Source organism: Hevea brasiliensis, chromosome 4 (genome assembly GCF_030052815.1).
Source record: "Hevea brasiliensis isolate MT/VB/25A 57/8 chromosome 4, ASM3005281v1, whole genome shotgun sequence".
Lineage (NCBI taxonomy): Eukaryota > Viridiplantae > Streptophyta > Magnoliopsida > Malpighiales > Euphorbiaceae > Hevea > Hevea brasiliensis.
The window spans coordinates 78,937,443-78,958,393 of NC_079496.1; positions in this window are offsets into that span (position 1 = coordinate 78,937,443).

The window sequence follows — 20,951 nt, forward strand, 5'->3', positions numbered from 1 at the left end:
CAATCCTCTCTTAGAATCAAGCATGTTAAACCTCTTTAACACCTTTTCCAAGTATAGACTTTGGGATAAACCAATTATTCTTTTCGCTCTATCTCTATAGATGCGAATCCCAAGAATATAGGTTGCCTCCCCTAAGTCTTTCATGGAAAATGTATTTGAAAACCATACCTTTATAGTCGTCAACATACCTGTGTCATTACCCATCAACAGTATGTCATCCACATATAAGACAAGGAAAGTGATAACACTGTCACTAACCTTCTTATATACACATGGCTCATCCTCATTTTTGATAAAACCAAAGGATTTAATGGCTTCATCAAAACGGATGTTCCAACTCCTCGAAGCTTGTTTCAACCCATAAATGGATCGCTTTAGCTTGCATACCTTTGGAACCATCTTGGGATTCAAATCCCTTAGGTTGTTCCATGAAAATGTTTTCTTCAATGTATCCATTGAGAAAAGCTGTTTTGACATCCATCTGCCAAATCTCATAATCATAGTACGCAGCTATTGCTAATAAAATCCTAATTGATTTAAGCATGGCAACAAAGTAGAAAGTCTCCTCATAGTCGATTCCTTGCCTTTGGCGAAACCCTTTCGCTACTAGCCTTGCCTTATAGGTCTCTACCTTTCCATCAGAACCAATTTTCTTCTTGAAAACCCATTTGTTCCCTATAGGTACTGTCGCAACGGGATTTTGCGGTCGCCCGGACGATCACTCACCGAAGTGGGAAAAGTGAGGAGTCGCCACCTTAGTTTTGAGGGAAACTAAAGAAAACCATTTAGGGAGTTAAATTAAAAATGAAACCACTTCAAAACAGAGATTCTAGGTTCGGGGTCCATTAACGGGTGGGGAAGGTGTTAGGCACCCCACCTCGTCCCTTAACAAGGGTAAGTAGATTTAATTTTGTGTCCTTTATAAATTAGTTAGAAGGGCTATAGTGGGAATGTTAATCCTTTTGGTAAAAGGAATGTTTGATTTTTCACTAATTAGGATTACCCAGATACATAAGTAAATGAGACAGCCTTAGTGAGTTGGCGTTACGAATTGTTCTGGGTTTTGGGATTATCTTGCATACGGGTTGAAATTTGGTGTGAGAATAGGATAAGAACTCTCCTCCTATCTCTTTTAATATTTATTAAAATTTGAATAGAGACCGGATAAGAACTCTCCTCCGATCTCTACTGGATTATTTATTAAAATTCTAATTGGAGGTCGGGTGAGGGTCCTCCTCCGATCTCTTTTAGGTATTTATTAAAATTTCGAGATGGGAACCGGATAAGAATTCTCCTCCGATCCCTATTTAATAAAATTTTGAGTTGAGACCGGATAAGAACTCTCCTCCGATCTCTTTTAAATGTTTATTAGAATTTGAGTTAAGACCGGATAAGAACTCTCCTCCGATCTCTTTTAAATTATAAAGGTGCCTGAAAGGTATTTTTCCGATCTCCAGAATTTTGGTGCCCTAAGAACCTAGAGATAAGGATCCTGAAGTTTAAAGAGGTTGGGGATAGGACTTATCAATATCCTTCGGCTAGACGGGAAAATGAGACCTGATTTACCGACCTCTCATGTATTTATTTTACCAATATTTATTTATGACCAATCTACTCTGCTTCTTTTACTTCCATTTTATGGCATCTTTGCCGAATCGTCGTTTGCGTATACCCTAATAGTTTGACTATCTTCCTTATGTATTATTCAGATTTTCCCTTTAAGAGAGATCTTTAGGTTGCAGTTACCTACGTCTTACCTGACCATTTACACTCTACTAGGAACCAGAAAAGCTTGTATTCAGAAATGACGAAGATTAATAAAAGGCACACTAATCACTAAAGAGATGACCTGAGAATAACATTTCTGGGTCTCTTTGCACGAGATGAACTTGGAGAAAAATCACATACGTATAAGGACAGAGAGACTACGAAAGAAATGAACGCAAACACTTAATAAAGCAATGACGTGAGCTCTTACAGGAGGAGCTGAATCAGAGGAATAATTGTGGGGTGGCCACTAGAAACAAGACCGCTGGTGATTAGCTCGAGAGTTGATGTTCACCGTGGCTGGAGGGAGCTTAGCTATGATGTGATTAGGTCAAGATAACAACCGAGTGGGATTTGAGCTCCAACGAAGGGATGAAAATAGAGATGATAAAGAGTTGAAAGTGAAGGCGTGATCGGTGATGAACAAGTCGGAAATGTAGAGTTGCATTGTTCAAAATCCTTTTTCAAGAAACACTTCAGAAAACTAGTTTCAAAAGTCTTTCCAATCAATACTTCAAAGTAGCAGAATAACAAACTGAATGAAATTTTCAGAGTTCTTCCGCTATAATAACAGCCTTTCTTTTTTTCGTCCGTCCTTTCCCCCTTTGAACAGTTTTTCATGCAGGTATTTATAGGAATCGGGTGCTCCCCATGAAGGGTCAGGATTCATTTTGAGGGAGATGGAGGGTCAGGATTTTGAAGTACATGATCGGATGTTCAGGAATTAAAGAGAATCAAAACGAATGGCTGAGATCGCTTCTCAAAATATTTGTCCTTTTCCTCTTTTAATCCGACGGTCTTGAATCCTTTGTCCGGAACGATCTGGGGGCTGAGAGTGAAAGACGCTGGTATTGTCGTCTTCTCTCTTGATCCAAGGGTTCCGGATTCATCCTTACAAGTGAGATCAACGGTGGGGATTGGGATGTACAGGACTGTCATGACATACCCTGGCACCTGTCAGCATTGCGGGCGATTCTTAGGCGTGCGGTGGAGATCTCGTCTGCCACGCTTTAACTACCTCGGCTCACGATTACGGCGGCGGTTATCGGAATTTGTCTTATTCTTTTTGTCTTCCGATCCTCCCTAGCTCCCATTCCGATCTCTCATGCGATCTCCTATCTCCGATCTCTTTTATCCCTTGATCACCTGGATTCGGTCCAAGCATTAATTACATCTCGATTTTCAAGCGCCCGTTTTCCCTTCGACATTAAATGCCCATTTTCCCATATATATACCCCTGTTGATAGTGGCATTTCCTTCATTCGATTTTTCTCTCTTTCTCCTTGTTTCTTGGTTCTAGCTGTTCCGGGGAAAGTTCCGGCTACAACTGTGGTTTTGATCCTCTTCCGATGGAATTCCCTTTTCCTCGACGGAAAATTTACGATCCCGGTGATTGGATGGTCCTAATTGGCGATGGTGAGAGAACTGAATTTGACCGATCCGTATTGCGGGCTTCGGTTGTACCGATCTCGAGTTGCTCAACTGAGTTCATTCTGCTTCTAATAAAATTGAGTTTTCCGACGATTCGATCCACATTGGGTGTTCCGACGGATGAAGCATCCGTCGGCAATATCCTTGGGATCAGTTATAAACTGATCTTTGGAACACCTGGGAGTATCCTTGGCATTAGTTATAAACTGATCCATGGATCTCCCGGGAGTATCCTTGGGATCAGTTATAAACTGGTCCTTAGATCAGCCTCTTCAGATAGGATTTTTCATCGGTCTCTAGAGATCACAGAAATGATGTAATTTTCAATGTAATCAGATCTCTAGAGATCGGCCACATGATGTAGCTAGACCTTTATTGTAATCCGATCCCTAGAGATCGCCCAAATGATGTAATCCGATCTTTTTGCAAATAAAGACTTTATTTTGCAGTTATCATCTTATTATTTTTTGCATTGATTATTTTCCGATCTCTAAGGTGGTTATCCGATCTGGTTCTTTACTTGAATGACACTTGACTGATCCTTTATTCAAAATATTTAACTTGTTATGCCGATCTCCGATTAACCGATCTCTGAACATTCGGATATTTGAGAAAAGTGTCAGAACAGCTGTCGAGTCTCACCAATCGATGCGCCGCCTAGAACCTCGCGAGCATTAAATGCTCGGACTAGTATAAATAGGGGAGGGTTAGCCAGTTGTTTTCTCATTTCATTTTCAGTCTCCTGCTCATAGCTTCGAAGTTCTCTCGTTTTCTCCGGTTTCTCCGACACCGATTAGACTCTGGTAAGGACTTTGATCTTCTTTTTTGTTTAAGTTCTTTGTTTCTTTTGAAAATGAGCGGTGCCGAAGGTCAGAGAGCGGCGAGCCCTCCTTCCATTGAGTTCTCTTGGTCATCGTCTGATGAGGAAGAGGCGGCCGGGCCAAGCACGCAACCCGAACCTCTTAGGGTCCCTGCTCCAGGTCAGGGGCGGGTCGTACCATTAAGGCGTACGCGCCCTTCAGGTAGGGAGAATCTCCCTATAGACGAGCTACGATCGGTTCTTCGAGAATCCGATCTTCGGTCGTTTAGCCAAGAATATAACATTCGGCCCGACTTGTACGAGCTAATCAAGTGCCATGACGACCTTCGTGTCAATCACTTCTTTGAAGAGAACGACATGGTTATGGTGTACGAGGAACAATTAAAGGCCGGCCTTCGGTTCCCCCTGGATGACTTCTACAAGGAGGTCTTAAAATTTCATCGAGCATCCATTGTTCAAATTCACCCCAACTCGTGGCGGATCTTGGTAGCTTTCCGAGGTCTATGCCGAGCTAAGGGAATCAGACCTACGGCTAAAGTGTTCGCCAAGCCGCACCGGCTAACTCACGAAAGGACGATGACCATCGGTTCTTTCAGCGAAGCCTAGTTGCGGCTCTTTTCCGACCGCCTCGTCCCTGAAGAACTTGAAGAATCGTTTCTTCATTGTGAGGAGCAAAGATCCGAGCCGCGTTGAGGATTTCCCAGCATTTGGTGGTACGGGGACCCTTGCTTCCGAACCATATTACCCTGAGCGAAGAGGAAAGTTTGATAGTGATGGATCTGAAGAGTGAGGCTGCCACTAAAAAGTATTCTTGTTTGGATTCGGTGACTGCCGAGCTGCACCATTGGACTGTTCAACTGCTCACCGGCCAAGACCGCGAACTTCCGCTCTCTAACCTCGGCATCGGTATTTTCTATATCTCAATTCTCACGACCTTAGTGATCTCACTAACCTTTTCTTTGTGCAGGTATGGCGGGTGGTGAAGGTCATAGGAAGCGTATGAAGTAATTAGAGATCTTCCGGAAAGTAAAGGAGATGAAGCGTTCAGAACGACTCCAAACACCTGGTCGCGAGCCTGGGGAGATACAAAGAGATCCTCCCCAACCTTCGGGTCCTTCGACCACTGAAGCTACCCGATCTCCTCCTAGGTCGGAAGAGCAGCCTCAGATTCTTGCAGTTGTCCCAAGCGCGGAAAGGGGACCTACTCAAGCTTCTGGGAGGACCTCCTCTCGGGGCGCCCAGATACTGATCGACTCCTTGAAGGATAACCGAACAGTTAAGGAGAACGCCGGTTTTGCTAAAGTCCTGGGGTCTACCATCTTCTTTCAGGAGGATCGGGACAGGCTATCCCAGAGTGGCCTTGATGACATATTGACTCGGACCATGAGCTTAAACGTGGAGTGTCTGGTGAACCAGACCATGATCCGGGAAAGGATTCAGCGCCTGGGTAAGGAGATCGGGAAGAAGAACCAGGAAGTGGATTCCCTCCGATCCGAACTCTCATCGGCTCGGGATTATATATCTCAGGTCGAGGGACGGGCAAAGCTCCATGAAGACCGGTTGGCCGAACAGAACCGTATTTCGGATGAGAGGGACCGCGCTCTTAAGGAAGTCCAGGCGCTCCACGCCAATGCATCCTCTCAGGTCGCTCAACTTATAGAGGAACTCGAGGCGAAGGATAAGGAGCTTAAGGAGAGGGATGAGGAGATGGTGACGGGAATAGCTGAGGCCTATGTGAAGGCTCACAAGGATCTCTTGGCCGCACTCCAGGAGCGTTACCCAGAAGAAGACTTTTCTTGGATGGACGACCTGGCACCCGGGGGCGATGGTGAAGATAGTGAGGATGAAGCCGAGGGTGAGAGGAGAGGGAGTGATCCAAATGTAGATCAGGCTGGGGGTGATCCCCCAGCCGAATAACTTTGTACAAATTATGACATGAAATGAAATGCCTTTTGTTCAATGAATGATTGTGATCGGAAAATTTTAAACCATTATTTGTCTGAGTATTTGATTGTATGAGCACAGCAAAACAAAAACTAAATGTGATTATTAATCTAAGTATGAGAGATCGGAAAGCACACTCAACATGAGATCGGTAGGGAAGAAATCTTGACAGAACTTGACCGAAAATCTAACTTGAACACTTAAGATCGGAATCGAACCAAAACTTTAGCTCTTAAACTATCGGAAAGGAGGTCGGCAATAAAGCGGTAGGAAAAGATCTAGTGCTAGTTCACTTCATTTATCAACAGAGATCGGGAATATTCTTGACAGGTCCGGAAATCCGGCAACGGGTTTGAAGGATCGGTAAATGATTTGAGAGATCGGCTGAGTTTCAAGGGATGCGTAGGACTTATCATTGATTCACGTCTTTGCGAGGAGAGGTCGGAAATGTGACCGCCTACCAAAGAGGGATCGGAAACGTGATTAGCTACTCCGAGGAAACTTAGCACCGGGGATCGGTTTCAAAGTATTTTGGGTATCGGCCAAAATATGGTGTCGACAGCTGCCCCTCTTTACGTAATTTCTATTAAAGGAAAAATTTCCGTATAGGAATTATGTAAAGATTCCGACTCATATTTTGGACGATTAGGTATTTGAAATTAGGGAACTAAAGCACACCTAAGTTAATGACCTAGAAAATTAAAATCAACTTAGATCTATAAACCAGAGGTTGATAACAGAAATTTAAATTGCATGAAATTAAAATCAACTTAGATCAAGGAACCAGAGGTTGATAACAGAAATGTAAATTGCATGAAATTAAAATCAACTTAGATCAAGGAACCAGAGGTTGATAACAGAAATTTAAATTGCATGAAATTAAAATCAACTTAGATCAAGGAACCAGAGGTTGATGGTGGAATTGCAGGAAAATAAAATCAACTTGGATCAAGGATCCATAGATTGATGGTGGAATTGCAGGAAAATAAAATCAACTTGGATCAGGGATCCAGAGATTGATGGTGGAATTGCAGGAAAATAAAATCAACTTGGATCAAGGATCCATAGATTGATGGTGGAATTGCAGGAAAATAAAATCAACTTGGATCAGGGATCCAGAGATTGATGGTGGAATTGCAGGAAAATAAAATCAACTTGGATCAAGGATCCAGAGGTTGATGGTGGAATTGCAGGAAAATAAAATCAACTTGGATCAAGGATCCAGAGATTGATGGTGGATGGTGGAATTGCAGGAAAATAAAATCAACTTGGATCAAGGATCCAGAGATTGATGGTGGAATTGCAGGAAAATAAAATCAACTTGGATCAAGGATCCAGAGGTTGATGGTGGAATTGCAGGAAAATAAAATCAACTTGGATCAAGGATCCAGAGATTGATGGTGGAATTGCAGGAAAATAAAATCAACTTGGATCAAGGATCCAGAGATTGATGGTGGAATTGCAGGAAAATAAAGGATCAAGGATCCATAGATTGATGGTGGAAATTTAAATTGCAGGAAATTAAAATCAACTTACAAAACAAGTCTGACTTTGGCATATGAAGTTATTCCCTAAAAGAGTGTACTCAACAAGATAACGGCGGACGATTAATGGAGGAGGAGTTGCAAGACTCGACCTATGATCTCATTCTTTCTGATGCCCCTTTTCATTCCCGACTTTCTTCTTATTCTACGGAAAGCGCCTCATGGTTTTCACTTTCTTCGTCTATCTTGGCTAGAAGCGCCTTCTGTTTTCGCCCATAGTTTTTTTTTTTTTTTTTTTTTTTTTTTTTTTTTTTTTAAGGCCGTCATTCCCTGCAAATCTCATAGCAAAGTACGTGAGGTTATCCATTCTCGAATTCAAATCTTATGGCAAAAATTTAACTAATTAATAGCACATTAAACAAAGAGAAAGGGCGATTAAAAGCGGCAAAGTGTAAAAATAAGAGCGAAGGAATAAAGTATAACTTTATTATGGTCTTGAAAACGAAGATAAACTTTCAAAGGGAAAGGCCATAGGGATAGATCTCACATATTCCTTATGGTTAATTTTGAAGTCTTTTAACTGCCATTATTTCGAGTTCTCTGAAGCTGCATGTCGTAACGGTCTCTTTTCTATCCGTGGTTTCATGCCCCCTTCCTTATTCCTCCACTTCGGTTCTTGATTTTTTTTTTTGTTTTTTTTTTTTTTATTTTTTTTTTAGGACGCCCTTTCGGGTTTTCATCCTTTCTCCTTTTCATGCATAGTATCTCTCGATGTTGTCGCATTCAACGTGTCTCGGAATTCTTCACCGCCCATGTGAGTCAAGATCAAGGCTCCTCCGTAAAACGCCTTTAATCACATAAGGACCCTCGTAGGTTGGTGACCATTTGCCCCGGGGATCGTTTTGGTTTGGCAGTACTTTCTTCAGAACTAAGTCCCCAGGTTGAAATTCCCGTGGGCGCACGTTTTTATCAAATGCCCTGGCCATTCTTCTCTGGTATAATTGTCCGTGACATGTCGCCGTTAACCTTTTCTCATCCAAAGAAATTCAATCGATCCAACCTTGATCGATCCATTCGACTCATCGATCCCCGATTCCTTCAAAATTCTTAGGACGGATTTCAACCTCAATAGGCAATACAGCCTTCCATCCCGTAGACCGTGAGTATGGTGTTGCCCTGGCCGAGGTTCTTACTAAGTCCGGTATGCGTGGAGAGCGTAGGGGAAGCATATCATGCCAATCCCTATATGTGACCGTCATTTTCCTGGATTATTCTCTTGAGGTTTTTGTTCGCGCTTCAACCACTCCATTCATCCGGGACGGTATGGGGAGGAATTGAGATGTCGGATTCTGATTGATCACACGCCTTCGAATCTTCTGACCGCTCGTGTTCTTGGCGTTATCGCGACAATTTCATTCGAGACCATGCCTACAGATGATATTGTTTCAAGAATTTGAGAAACGTGTTCGCGTGATGTGAGCATAGGATGTCGCCTCGACCCACTTGGAGAAATAGTCGATGGCTACAAGGATGAATCTGTGCCCATTGGATGCCTTGGGATTGATGGGACCAATCACATCTATGCCCCACTTTGCAAAAGGCCACGGTGAAACGAGATTGAACAGCTTGTGAGGTGGCACATTTATCGGATCTGCAGAATCGACACTTGTGGCACTTCCGGAAATACTCGATGCAATCCTTTTCCATTGTGGTCCAAAATACCCACGCCGCATGATTTGCTTCGGCCATCATGTGACCATTGGCGTGAGTGGCACAATTTCCTCATGCGCCTCAAAGAGGATTCTCTTAGCTTCTTTTGCATCTACGCATCTCGCACTCCGCCGTTGGCGCTCTCTTGTATAGGGTCTCTCCACCGGGAAAGTACCCTAATGCTAATCTCCGAATCATCTTCTTTTCATTCTTGCTTGCCCTCAAGGGAATTCTCCTGCTCTACAAGAGACTGTGATGTCATGATACCAAGGCTTTCGGGCTCTTCTTCAATCATGAGACAATAGGTGGCTCATCCCTTACCTTAATCTTGAACGCCCAAACGTCTGTCCTTCTTCGATTTGAGCCATAACAGAGTAGCTAAGGCATCCGCAAATTGATTCTCGCCTCTACTCGGATGAGTGAAAGAGATTTCTTCAATTCCTTGATCATCTCCAGAAGTGCTTCGATAGGGGATTAGCTTGGGATCCTTGGTTTGCCATTCTCCCTTAACTCGATAAATTATCGTGAGCCGAGTCTCCATACACCTCCAACTTTCTGATTTTCATCTTTATAGCGGCATGTAGACCCATCACACAAGCTTCATATTCAATGACATTGTTGGTGCAACAAATCCCAACTTAGCGCCTATTGGGAAGTGCTTTCCGGGGATACTAGTACGGCCCGATTCCGCTCTCTGATAAATTGACCGCTCCACAAAATACATTTCCCATACATTGGCTGGTTCCTTCTTCGCAGCCTACTTCATTAATATGCTCATCGTGAACTCAAAATTCAGAGCTTCATAATCCGGATAGGGTTTTCTCGCTAGAGGTCGCAATCACGCTACCTTTCACCGCTTCCGGTCATGTAGACTATATCATATTGGGAGAGTATAACTCGCCACTTGGCTATCCTTCCTGGCACGAATGGGCTCTCAAATACATATCTGATAGGGTCCATCTTGGAGATGAGCCATGTTTTGTGATTTAACATGTAGTGCTTAAGGCGATTTGCTGTCCAGGCCAACACGCAGCAAGTCTTTTCTAAGGAAGAGTACCTTGACTCACAATCATTGAACTTCTTGCTCGTGTAATAAATGGCCCTCTCTTTTCGCCAGATCATCATGTCCCCCAAAACACATCCCATGGAATTCGTTGGATCGCCATGTACAGATCGAGGCCTACTCGCCATGTGTGGGACCAATATCGTGGGTTTGACAGATATCGCTTGATTTTCTCAAAAGCCTCTTGACAAATCGAATCCCATTGAGTAGAGTTGTTTTTCCGAGTAATCAAAATAGGCTCACTTTGGCAAAGTGAGATTAGAAATAAACCTCGAAATGTAGTTCACTTTCCTAAAATCGCACCTCCCTTCTCGCTTTTGGGGACGGCATTTCTTGAATAGCTCAACCTTGTCCGGATCTACTTCTATCCCTTTCTCGCTACTATGAATCCCAACAGCTTTTCCCGATCTAGCTCCGAATATGCACTTAGCAGGGTTCAGCTTCAACTGGTATTTCCTGAGTCTTTCAAACACCCTCCTTATCACCTGAACGTGGCTCTCCTCTCCCCGGGATTTGATGATCATATCATCCACATACACCTCCACTTCTGTATGCATCATATCGTGGAATAATGTGACCATAGCGCTGGTAAGTAGCCCCGCATTCTTCAACCCAAGGGCATGACCCGATAGCGTATCACTCCCATTGGGTGATAAAAGCGCTTTATCCTTGTCTTCCTCGGCCCATTGGGATCTGATTGTACCGATGCCCCATCAATACACGAACATCCGCCCAAACCCGCGCATTGTCAACTAACACATCAATGTGGGGAGAGGGAAATCGTCTTTCAAACTAGCTTTATTAAGATCCTCGTAGTCAACACACACCCCGACTCTCCCGTCTTTCTTCATCACCGACGACGTTAGCCACCCATTGGGGATATTTGACCACTTCTAAGAACCCCACATATCGCTTTCTTGACTTCATCCCGAACCTTGAGCAGGTATCGGATTCATTCTCCTCGCCGCTTCACCGATCGCTCCTAATTAAAGGAATCTTGTGCGCCACTATCCGAGGGTCCAAACCGACCATGTCATCATAGCTCCAAGAGAACACGCCGAGAAATTCCTGCTGCACCGATCATATCTCCCAACTCCTCACTCTCCACTATCTTAAGTTCCTTTTACTTCTTCCGTGCCTAAGTTTATTGTGCACGTTTCGTCTTCACAAGGCACGAGGGAGGGTTCATCTTTTTCATTGCTTTCTTCTGTAAGGTCTTCCTCAGAATTACTTGAAGTAATGGCAGTTATGGGGATTTCAAAATTAACCAGATGAATTTCTGAGTCTATTGGATTATTAGGTGTTAATTGATGAATTGTCCTGAAGGAATAAAGAATAGAACATGTTATAAGGATGGAAAGAAAAAGAGTATTGAATTAAAAATGCGCTATTAATTCATTAATATTAATGCCATAAGAAAAGGTCCATTTACAGTATTACACTTGTCACCATGGACAAAGTGATCAAGTGTAGATAACCAGAGGTACTTTACTCGAGATTGAGTACAGGGATATCCTCCGTTGTCCAGTTGTCAAGCTCCTGCTCTTCAGCCATTGGCGAAATTAGGGCCTCATACAAGGAATCCAGCTTGGATGACATCTATGGATGGATCATCGTGATTCTTCCAGACTTGCTTGATGTTGAATGACCGGTTTAGTGAAGATTTCCGTGATTCTCGGGACTACTTTCACCTTTCCTATCTTCTGGTCAAATCTCTGATCCCGAAGCATTTTTCTCATCCAGAATCGCCCATCCACGAGGGCATCCTCCTCATATCCCAAACCACAACGGCCTATCTTCTGAATGGCCGGTATAGGCTTGACAATCCCTTGTAATGTGGCGCCTAGGCCTTTACCCTCTTCATACCCGCTTCTTGACATTACTTTGGCCACCATAGCCATGGCCCCCTCCTTCCCAAAGATCTTGCAATTCAAGGGCCCGGAAAGAACTTTCCAATGACTCCTACCGCTTCCACATAAGGGAGTGATTGCGCTTGGTGACTAGTATGGCCTCTTCGCCTTCACCGTGATGATTTTGCCGCCCTTAATGTATTTGATCTTCCGTGCAAAGTAGAAGGAACAGCATTCGCAGAATGGATCCAAGGCCTCCCTAACAGCATGTTGTAAGCTGGCTCAATGTTCATCACTTGAAACGTGATATTGAAAGAACATGCACAGACCTGGATTGGCAAGTCAACGACCCCCAGAACCTCTCTCCTTGTTCCACAAAAGCTCTCACCACCATAGTACTTTGACGTATGTCTGATTGGTCAACTGGCAATCGAGCCAAGGTAGCGCTAGGCAAGACATTGAGGGCTGTTCCGGTTTCGATGAGGAGCTTGGCCACTATACAGCCTTTACTTTTTACCGTTAGATTCAGAGCTTTATTATGCCCTCAGCCTGCAGGGTCTACCTCCTCTTCAGAATAGGCTACAGAGATTGATGCCTGGATTTGTCCCACTATCTTCTCAAACCGCCTGAGTAATGTCGTGGTTGACAAAGGCCCGATCCAGTGATTCTCTGCAAGGCTTGCTTGCACTTCCGAACTCAAAATCGATAACAAATAAACCGAGCGTGTCTTTCTCAACTGCTCCACCACGCCATACTCGCTCGCTTCATTATTTGGAGCAACAGCTTCTTCATCTTCTCTATGCTCAATGTGCTCGCTTCCTCGCTTTCTCAACCTCCTCTTCCGTGTTTCTCGATGACTCTCCCATCTTTACTTTCCTTTTCTTTTTCTCTTCCTCGTTCTCGTAACACCTCCCACTTCGGGTTATAAACTTGACTTCTTGCTCGTGGAGAGGGTTTTATTGCAATAATAGGTCGGGACTTGTTTGGGGAGCGATGTTGCCGGTGTGTCCAAAGATAAGTCATCCTCAAGTGCTCGTGAGGAGCGAAACATGGCTTTGGTAGTGCCGAGGTGAGGCGAGGCTAGGAGCGGATGTGCCGCTGACGCCTCGAGTAAAAACTTGGAAATTATAGTTCCAAGGGACAGCATGAGTGTTGGTGATGGGGAGCCGTATGAGTCTCAATAATCACATCGTGGTGAGGCTACCGGGGTGAGAAGGTGATTCGGGCTTGGAGGTAGAAGCGCTTGGCTGAATCTTGTGGTGTTCACTTCCCTTCCGCTTTTGACCTCTTCCGACATCTCAACCCCTTAAAAGACAATAAGTTCCGACTCTCTTGCCCGAACCCTCACAATCTCGCACTCATGATCACCGCTCTCCATGGTAAGGACACCCCGCATTCTCCTCTAATCCCGCTGTTCGGGGGAAAGATAACCTTCCTCATTGCTATAGCAAAATCTCCTCAAAGTATGGAACCAGCTCATCCACTTCGTGTGTTGATCCCTTTCCTTAGATTCGATCATATTTACACCACTACCCGCATTATGGTTGGGCAGTGGATTTGAGGTGACATTGGGGAGGGAACCATTCCTCAATTTTCAACCACCTGCTCCGGATTAGAGCGCACTCTCCTCCGAGTGCCCCGCAGCTTGTCGCTGAATGCCCTTGTGCTCCTCCATGATACTCACAACGGGTCAGGCATCATACCACCGGGATATGGCGGCCGGATTGGGTCTAAAGGGACTGCACGATTTGGTTTATACCGACAAGGTATCAGATATTTCACCGAGAGGGAGGGGAAGGTGGATCAGATTTCTTGGAGGTCTCGGTTATTTTGTGGTGGTCGTGGTTGAGTTGGTGGAGGAGGTGGTCTTGGTTGGAAATTTGTGGGTGGGGCGACAGGGGCGTGGTTGTGGATAATTAGGGAAAGGAGGTGGAATGTTGATATGGTTTGTCCATGAGAGGGTGAAGATGGCCTGTAGTTATTTTGGGGAAATTGGGGGTAATTATTCTGACGGGTGATAGAGTGTACATCACCCTCCTTTTTCTTGCCAAAATTGGCGCTTTTTACAGGTTCTCACCAACTCTCGTAGCCTTCCTATTCTCGGGATTGGCTTCGATTCTCTCACCGCTTGGATGATATCCGAGAAGTCGTTGGAGGTATTTCCGATCATCAAGTTGAAGTAGGAGCCTTCAACGCTTCGATGAATAGGAGCAAAGTTCATTGTCGGCCACCGGAGGATATACTTCGCAGCCTTCTCCCTCCATCGCTGGGCATCGCTTGAAACTTTCCCGCCTTTCTGCACTGTGCTCGAGGTCCTCTCCTTGTGGGTGCCGCATCACAATTGAATTTATATTGCTTCGTAAAAGTATCGCTAAATCCTTCCAGGAGTGTAGCTTGCTCTCGCCCAATTGTATGCACCATCTCGTAGCCGCCCGAGAGGCTCTCGTGAAAGAAGTGAATGAGAAGTCTATCGCCTTCCGTTAAGGCGCATATTTTGGCAATGTAGGTTGCCGTGGATGGGATCCGAGTTTCCGTGTACTTGTCAAATCCGAACCTTGAATTTGGGTGGTACCACCACATCCGCACCAATCTTAGTGATTTACACATCGATCGAACCATACATGTTCACTTCTATTGCCCTCGCCTTTTCTTCTAGGCGATAGTTTCTCGTTATCTCTCGCCCTATGTTCTCCTTCCATCAGGTGATATGCTCCTCCAACCGGAGCCGAGGGGTGGAGTAAATCGATGGATCGGGATTGAAGGGTGAGGCTCGCATTTGAGACACCGGTAATAGGAGAAAGGTGGGTCATTATTCATGCTCACCGGATTGACAAAGGACTGCCGGGTCCGAATGGGAGACCAAAGGTAAAAGAGGTTGAAGCTTGATGAGGATCATTTGTTGTAGGAGGCGCAGGAGGTAATGGTGGGTTAGGTTCTGAAGTAGGTTTGTTCTGAGACATTTCCTTCATTAGTCTCATGATTTCAGAAAGCTGATCTTTCAATTCGAGACCGCCTCGTAGGTTCTCAGATTTGCTCCTCGATTTTCCATTATCTTTCTTGTTCGAGATCTTGTTAAGTACACTCGCTTGGGTTGAACTGTGTTCTTGGTCAGACTTGCCTTGTTTGAATCAATATTGATTTCCTGGGAGGAGTAAAAAGAAAATCTGGGATAAAATTTGGGTTTTTGCTGAGAAACAAAAATTCCTGGTCTGGACGAAGGATACAGGGGCATTTGAGAGCCAAGTTGAAATCTGTAAAAAGGAGAATTGCCTCAGCGTTATCATGGCATCGCTCGATAGTCCGACCGTGAATGACGAGATTGAGTGCGCATTTATGATACTTGTCCATACAACGATTTCAATTTTTCACATAACCCTAGCGAGGAAGTTCCTACGGAGTCATACTATTCATTCACAAATTTTGCTAAACAATGGTCCAAAAATCACTTCATTAATCAATAATTTGTACATCGATCTTTTACATCGCCTAAGCTCGGGAGGTTCTTTATAATGAGATGACATTTTCTCGAGATACTCATATAACCTTCCTTCTTGCCCGGCAGATCGAATGCTTTCGTATGCACTCGGATTCTCGTAATAATTCTTGTTTTCCTTGTGCTATTGTCCTCTCCACTGGTCTACATTCTCTTTCATTCTTGATAGAGGGCGCTTGTTTTTCTTTTCTTTTCTTTCTTTAGCACACTCTTTCAAGATATCGTTGATGAGGAGTGCCTGCTCTTTTAATTCAAGCTTCTTCTTCTTGTTTTCCTGCTTATACTCTTCAACGAGCACCTCTTGGTACTTCATCCTTTCCTCAAGCTTACTATTCTCGCCTCTTTCATTTCTTTGACCTCACTTGGAGAGAGTTTCTTTCTTTTCCCACTGCACTCTTGCTCTTCGAACCCTATCCTTTCGGCCCTTGCCTCTTCCTTGAGCTTTCTTACCCTTCTCTTAAGTTTCTGCTGGTCCTCCAAATTGCTTTATTTGTTCCCGCAATTGTGAGTTCTCAGATTTGCCTTTGTAGCGAGTCAACCAGCGACATCGCCTTCCTCTAATAAGGCGCCTTGGCGAGGGTTGTCGCCCTGAATTCTACAAGAGAGTGTTCTCGGCCCCCGCACCCTCCATTTAAGATAATCGCCCGAGGCACTTGGGCCTTTGGGTGATTTCTCTATCAGAGCGATGCTTTCCCAAGACTTGCGAGCCATTTTCAACCCTTCTTCTTCCTTGAGTTCATCGTAGAAGTGTCCTTGGTGGTATTCTTCAATGTTGATCACAGAGTGTGTTGAGCCAAACTGCCTTGTTACAATCGCTGTAGTGTAATGTGTATACCCGGTTATTCCAATTAGGACACCGATCGAATACCTCCCGTACTCAATCAAGACAGTTGGCTTGACGCCCACGCCTTCCTCCAACAAGAATCATGGCTATTGAAACTCGTAATCCGCTCTCGCCATCGCTTTTTCATTCTTCGGCTTATCACTAACCGGATCATCTTCTCAATGGGAGGCTGGTCAAGGTACCAAGTCAATCCTTTTGTCTCCTCAGACACATGTGACCGATAGTCCAGAGGTATAATAACCGAGAGCAACACTTAATGGACCCTTTCCCCGTTGTCCGCAGTAGTTAGGTTAACAAGGTTTCAGCAAGGATTGCCAGATCGGTTGATCCCCGCCTTTCTACCGCCCAAAATACTCTACCGCATCGCTAGTGATGATCCCCAATGGCCCCGGGAATGTGATCGCACCATAGATTCCCAAGGCGAGTGCTACTAAGCTTGATCCCATCGCTTCTCTGGAGGCGATGATCTAACCGCTTCAAGGTACGCCCAATACCATCCATACGTGTTCCCTTTGATCGCTTTCTCCGACTTTACTTTTCCGGGGAAAACCCAACATGTGTGCCAACCGCTTCTGTGTCCGTTTATGCTCGAGGTGTAAGTAGATCCGCTCGCAAGGAGTATGGGATCCCTAGCAATGCCCGATATTCTTCCATAGTGGGGACCGTGTCAATATCATTGAAAGAGAATACTGCACTTAGGATTCCAAACCGACAACATGGCTTTTAATGCCGGATTTGGACCTTGACTTGCATTAAGGTTGCAATCCTTCCGCATTTTTCTTCAAATCGCACTCTTGACTCGATCGGAAGCGACCTCCATCTACTAGATGCACTTCGAGGTTGTTCATTTTGACCTCTATTTCATCCAAATCCAGTGAAGGTAGCGAGCTAGCAGGCGCCTTGAAAGCATCATTTTGGGAGGGTACCGGAACATGAGCCGATTCAGACCAAAGTTTAGCATTCTGAACCTTTTCTGCCGACTGACTCGAGGATGCCATGATAAAAATGATGCCTATCCTTTACTGCACTTCTGGTTGGTGATGCTCATGGAAGATTCGTTAGTAAGACAAATTAGGTAATTTTGAATCATACTGTTGACAGAGTGACACGCACACATTTATCAAAGTAGGAAAATGTGTAAGTGTTTCAAAGAGAATTAAAGATTACCATCAAAAAATGAACTAAAAGAAATCTAAAGAGAGTAAGGTAAGAGTAAACATGTCCCTTTTTGTCCTATAATAGGGAGACTCCTGATACCGGGTAAGCGCTACCTATCTGGATGGTTCTATCTTATGAGGCAGTTTACTACGGCTTTCAGCTATTGTGACGGTTTAGCTCAGGATCTAATTTTTCTAATAGCCACAGTTTCCCAAATTGCCCCTCATCAGAACAAGAGAGCCCCATTCTACCCCCATGATATTGTCGGAAAATTCCACGAGTATCACAATGGATAGAACGAGTTTCAATTTGAGCAGAGCCTTCACTGATACTAACGGGTAAAACCCACTGCACCGCTTACATGACCCCTCCTACTTTCCTAAAAGGGTAAGAAAGCCCGGTTAGGACTATAGTGTGTGAGGACATTGTGTAAGTGTTCGTGTGTGAAGGGACACTTTTACCTCTTCCCAATTCAGGGGATTTTATTTTTCCATTTTTCCTTTTTTCCTTTTTCTTTGAAATGAAGAGCAATCGTAGGAGATAGAACAGCAAAACAAAATAGTTAGCAAGAATAATAATTAGCATATAAGACATTGCCGAGTGAGCCCTCTAACTATAATTTGATCGCATAAAAATTAAGCCTACTTTTGGACCTCTAGATCGGGTTAGGATACATGTCCCCTGGAGTCGCTAAGCCGTGAACGGGATTTTGCGTCGCCTGACGATCACTCACCAAGTGGGAAAAGTGAGGAGTCGCCACCTTAGTTTTGAGGGAAACTAAAGAAAACCATTTAGGAGTTAAATTAAAAATGAAACCACTTCAAAACAGTAGATTCTAGGTTCGGGTCCATTAACTGTGGGGAAGGTGTTAGGCACCCCACCTCGTCCCTTCACAAGGGTAAGTAGATTTAATTTTGTGTCCTTTATAAATTAGTTAGAAGGGCTATAGTGGGAATGTTAATCCTTTGGGTAAAAGGAATGTTTGATTTTTCACTAATTAGGATTACCTGTATACATAAGTAAATGAGACAAATTTTTAGTGAGTTGGCATTTAATTGTTCTGGTTTTGGGATTATCTTGCATACGGGTTGAAATTTGGTGTGAGAATAGGATAAGAACTCTCCTCCTATCTCTTTTAATATTTATTGTAATTTGAATAGAGACCTGATAAGAACTCTCCTCCGATCTCTACTGGATTATTTATTAAAATTTAATTGGAGGTCGGTGAGGGTCCTCCTCCGATCTCTTTTAGGTATTTATTAAAATTTCGAGATGGGAACCTGATAAGAATTCTCCTCCGATCCCTATTTAATAAAATTTTGAGTTGAGACCGATAAGAACTCTCCTCCGATCTCTTTTAAATGTTTATTAGAATTTGAGTTAAGACCTGATAAGAACTCTCCTCCGATCTCTTTTAAATTAGAAAGGTGCTCGAAAGGTATTTTTCCGATCTCCAGAATTTTGGTGCCCTAAGAACCTAGAGATAAGGATCCCAAGTTTAAAGAGGTTGGGGATAGGACTTATCAATATCCTTCTGGCTAGACGGGAAAATGAGACTGATTTACCGACCTCTCATGTATTTATTTTACCAATATTTATTTATGACCAATCTACTCGCTTCTTTTACTTCCATTTTATGGCATCTTTGCCGAACTGTTGCTTATACACTAATAGTTTGACTATCTTCCTTATGTATTATTCAGATTTTCCCTTTAAGAGAGATCTTTAGGTTGCAGCTTACTCACGCCTTACTCCGACCATTTACACTCTACTAGGAACCGTAAAAGCTTGTATTCGTAAATGACGAAGATTAATAAAAGGCACACTAATCACTAAAGAGATGACTGAGAATAACATTTCGGGTCTCTTTGCACGAGATGAACTTGGAGAAAATCACATACGTAAAAAGGACAGAGAGACTACGAAAGAAATGAACGCAAACACTTAATAAAACAAATGACGTGAGCTCTTACCTGGGAGGAGCTGAATCTGTAGGAATAATTGTGGGGTGGCCACTAGAAACAAGACCGCGGACTGATTAGCCTGAGAGTTGATGTTCACCGTGAACTGGAGGGAGCTTAGCTATGATGTGATTAGTTCAAGATAACAACTGAGTGGGATTTGAGCTCCAAATGTATGGGATGAAAATAGAGATGATAAAGAGTTGAAAGTGAAGGCGTGATCAGTGATGAACAAGCCGGAAATGTAGAGTTCCAGTTGTTCAAAATCCTTTTTCAAGAAACACTTCAGAAAACTAGTTTCAAAAGTCTTTCCAATCAATACTCCAAAGTAGCAGAATAACAAACTGAATGAAATTTTCAGAGTTCTTCCGCTATAATAACAGCCTTTCTTTTTTTCGTCCGTCCTTTTTTCCCCCTTTGAACAGTTTTTCATGCAGGTATTTATAGGAATCGTGCTCCTATGAAGGGTCGATTCATTTTGAGGGAGATGGAGGGTCGATTTTGAAGTACATGATCGGATGTTCAGGAATTAAAGAGAATCAAAACGAATGGTCGAGATCGCTTCTCAAAATATTTGTCCTTTCCTCTTTTAATCCGGACGGTCTTGAATCCTTTGTCCGAACGACCGGGGCCGAGAGTGAAAGACGCCGGTATTGTCGCTTTCTCTTGATCCAAGGGTTCCGATTCATCCTTACAAGTGAGATCAACGGGGATTGGGATGTACAGGATCGCCATGACATACCTCGCACTGCCAAAGATTATGGCGATTCTTAGGCGCGGTGGAGATCTCGTCGCCACGCTTTAACTACCTCGCTCGATTCTCGACGACTTATCGGAATTTGTCTTATTCTTTTTGTCTTCCGATCCTCCCCTAGCTCCCATTCCGATCTCTCATGCCGATCTCCTATCTCCGATCTCTTTATCCCTTGATCACCGATTCGGTCCAAGCATTAATTACATCTCGATTTTCAAGCGCCCGCTTGCTTTCCGCCAAAGATTAAATGCCCATTTTCCCTATATATACCTCGTTGATAGTGGCATTTCCTTCATTCGATTTTTCTCTTTCTCCTTGTTTCTTGGTTCTAGCTGCTCGGGAAAGTTCCGCTACAATCGTGGTTTTGATCCTCTTCCGATGGAATTCCCTTTCCTCGACGGAAAATTTACGATCCTTGATTGGATGGTCCTAATTGGCGATGGTGAGAGAACCGAATTTGACCGATCCGTATTATGGGCTTCGTTGTACCGATCTCGAGTTGCTCAACCGAGTTCATTCGCTTCTCATCACATTGAGTGTTCCGACAACGATTCTGATCCACATTGGGTGTTCCGACAATGATGAAGCATCCGGCCGGCAATATCCTTGGGATCGCTTATAAATCGATCTTTGGAACACTGGGAGTATCCTTGGCATTAGTTATAAACTGAT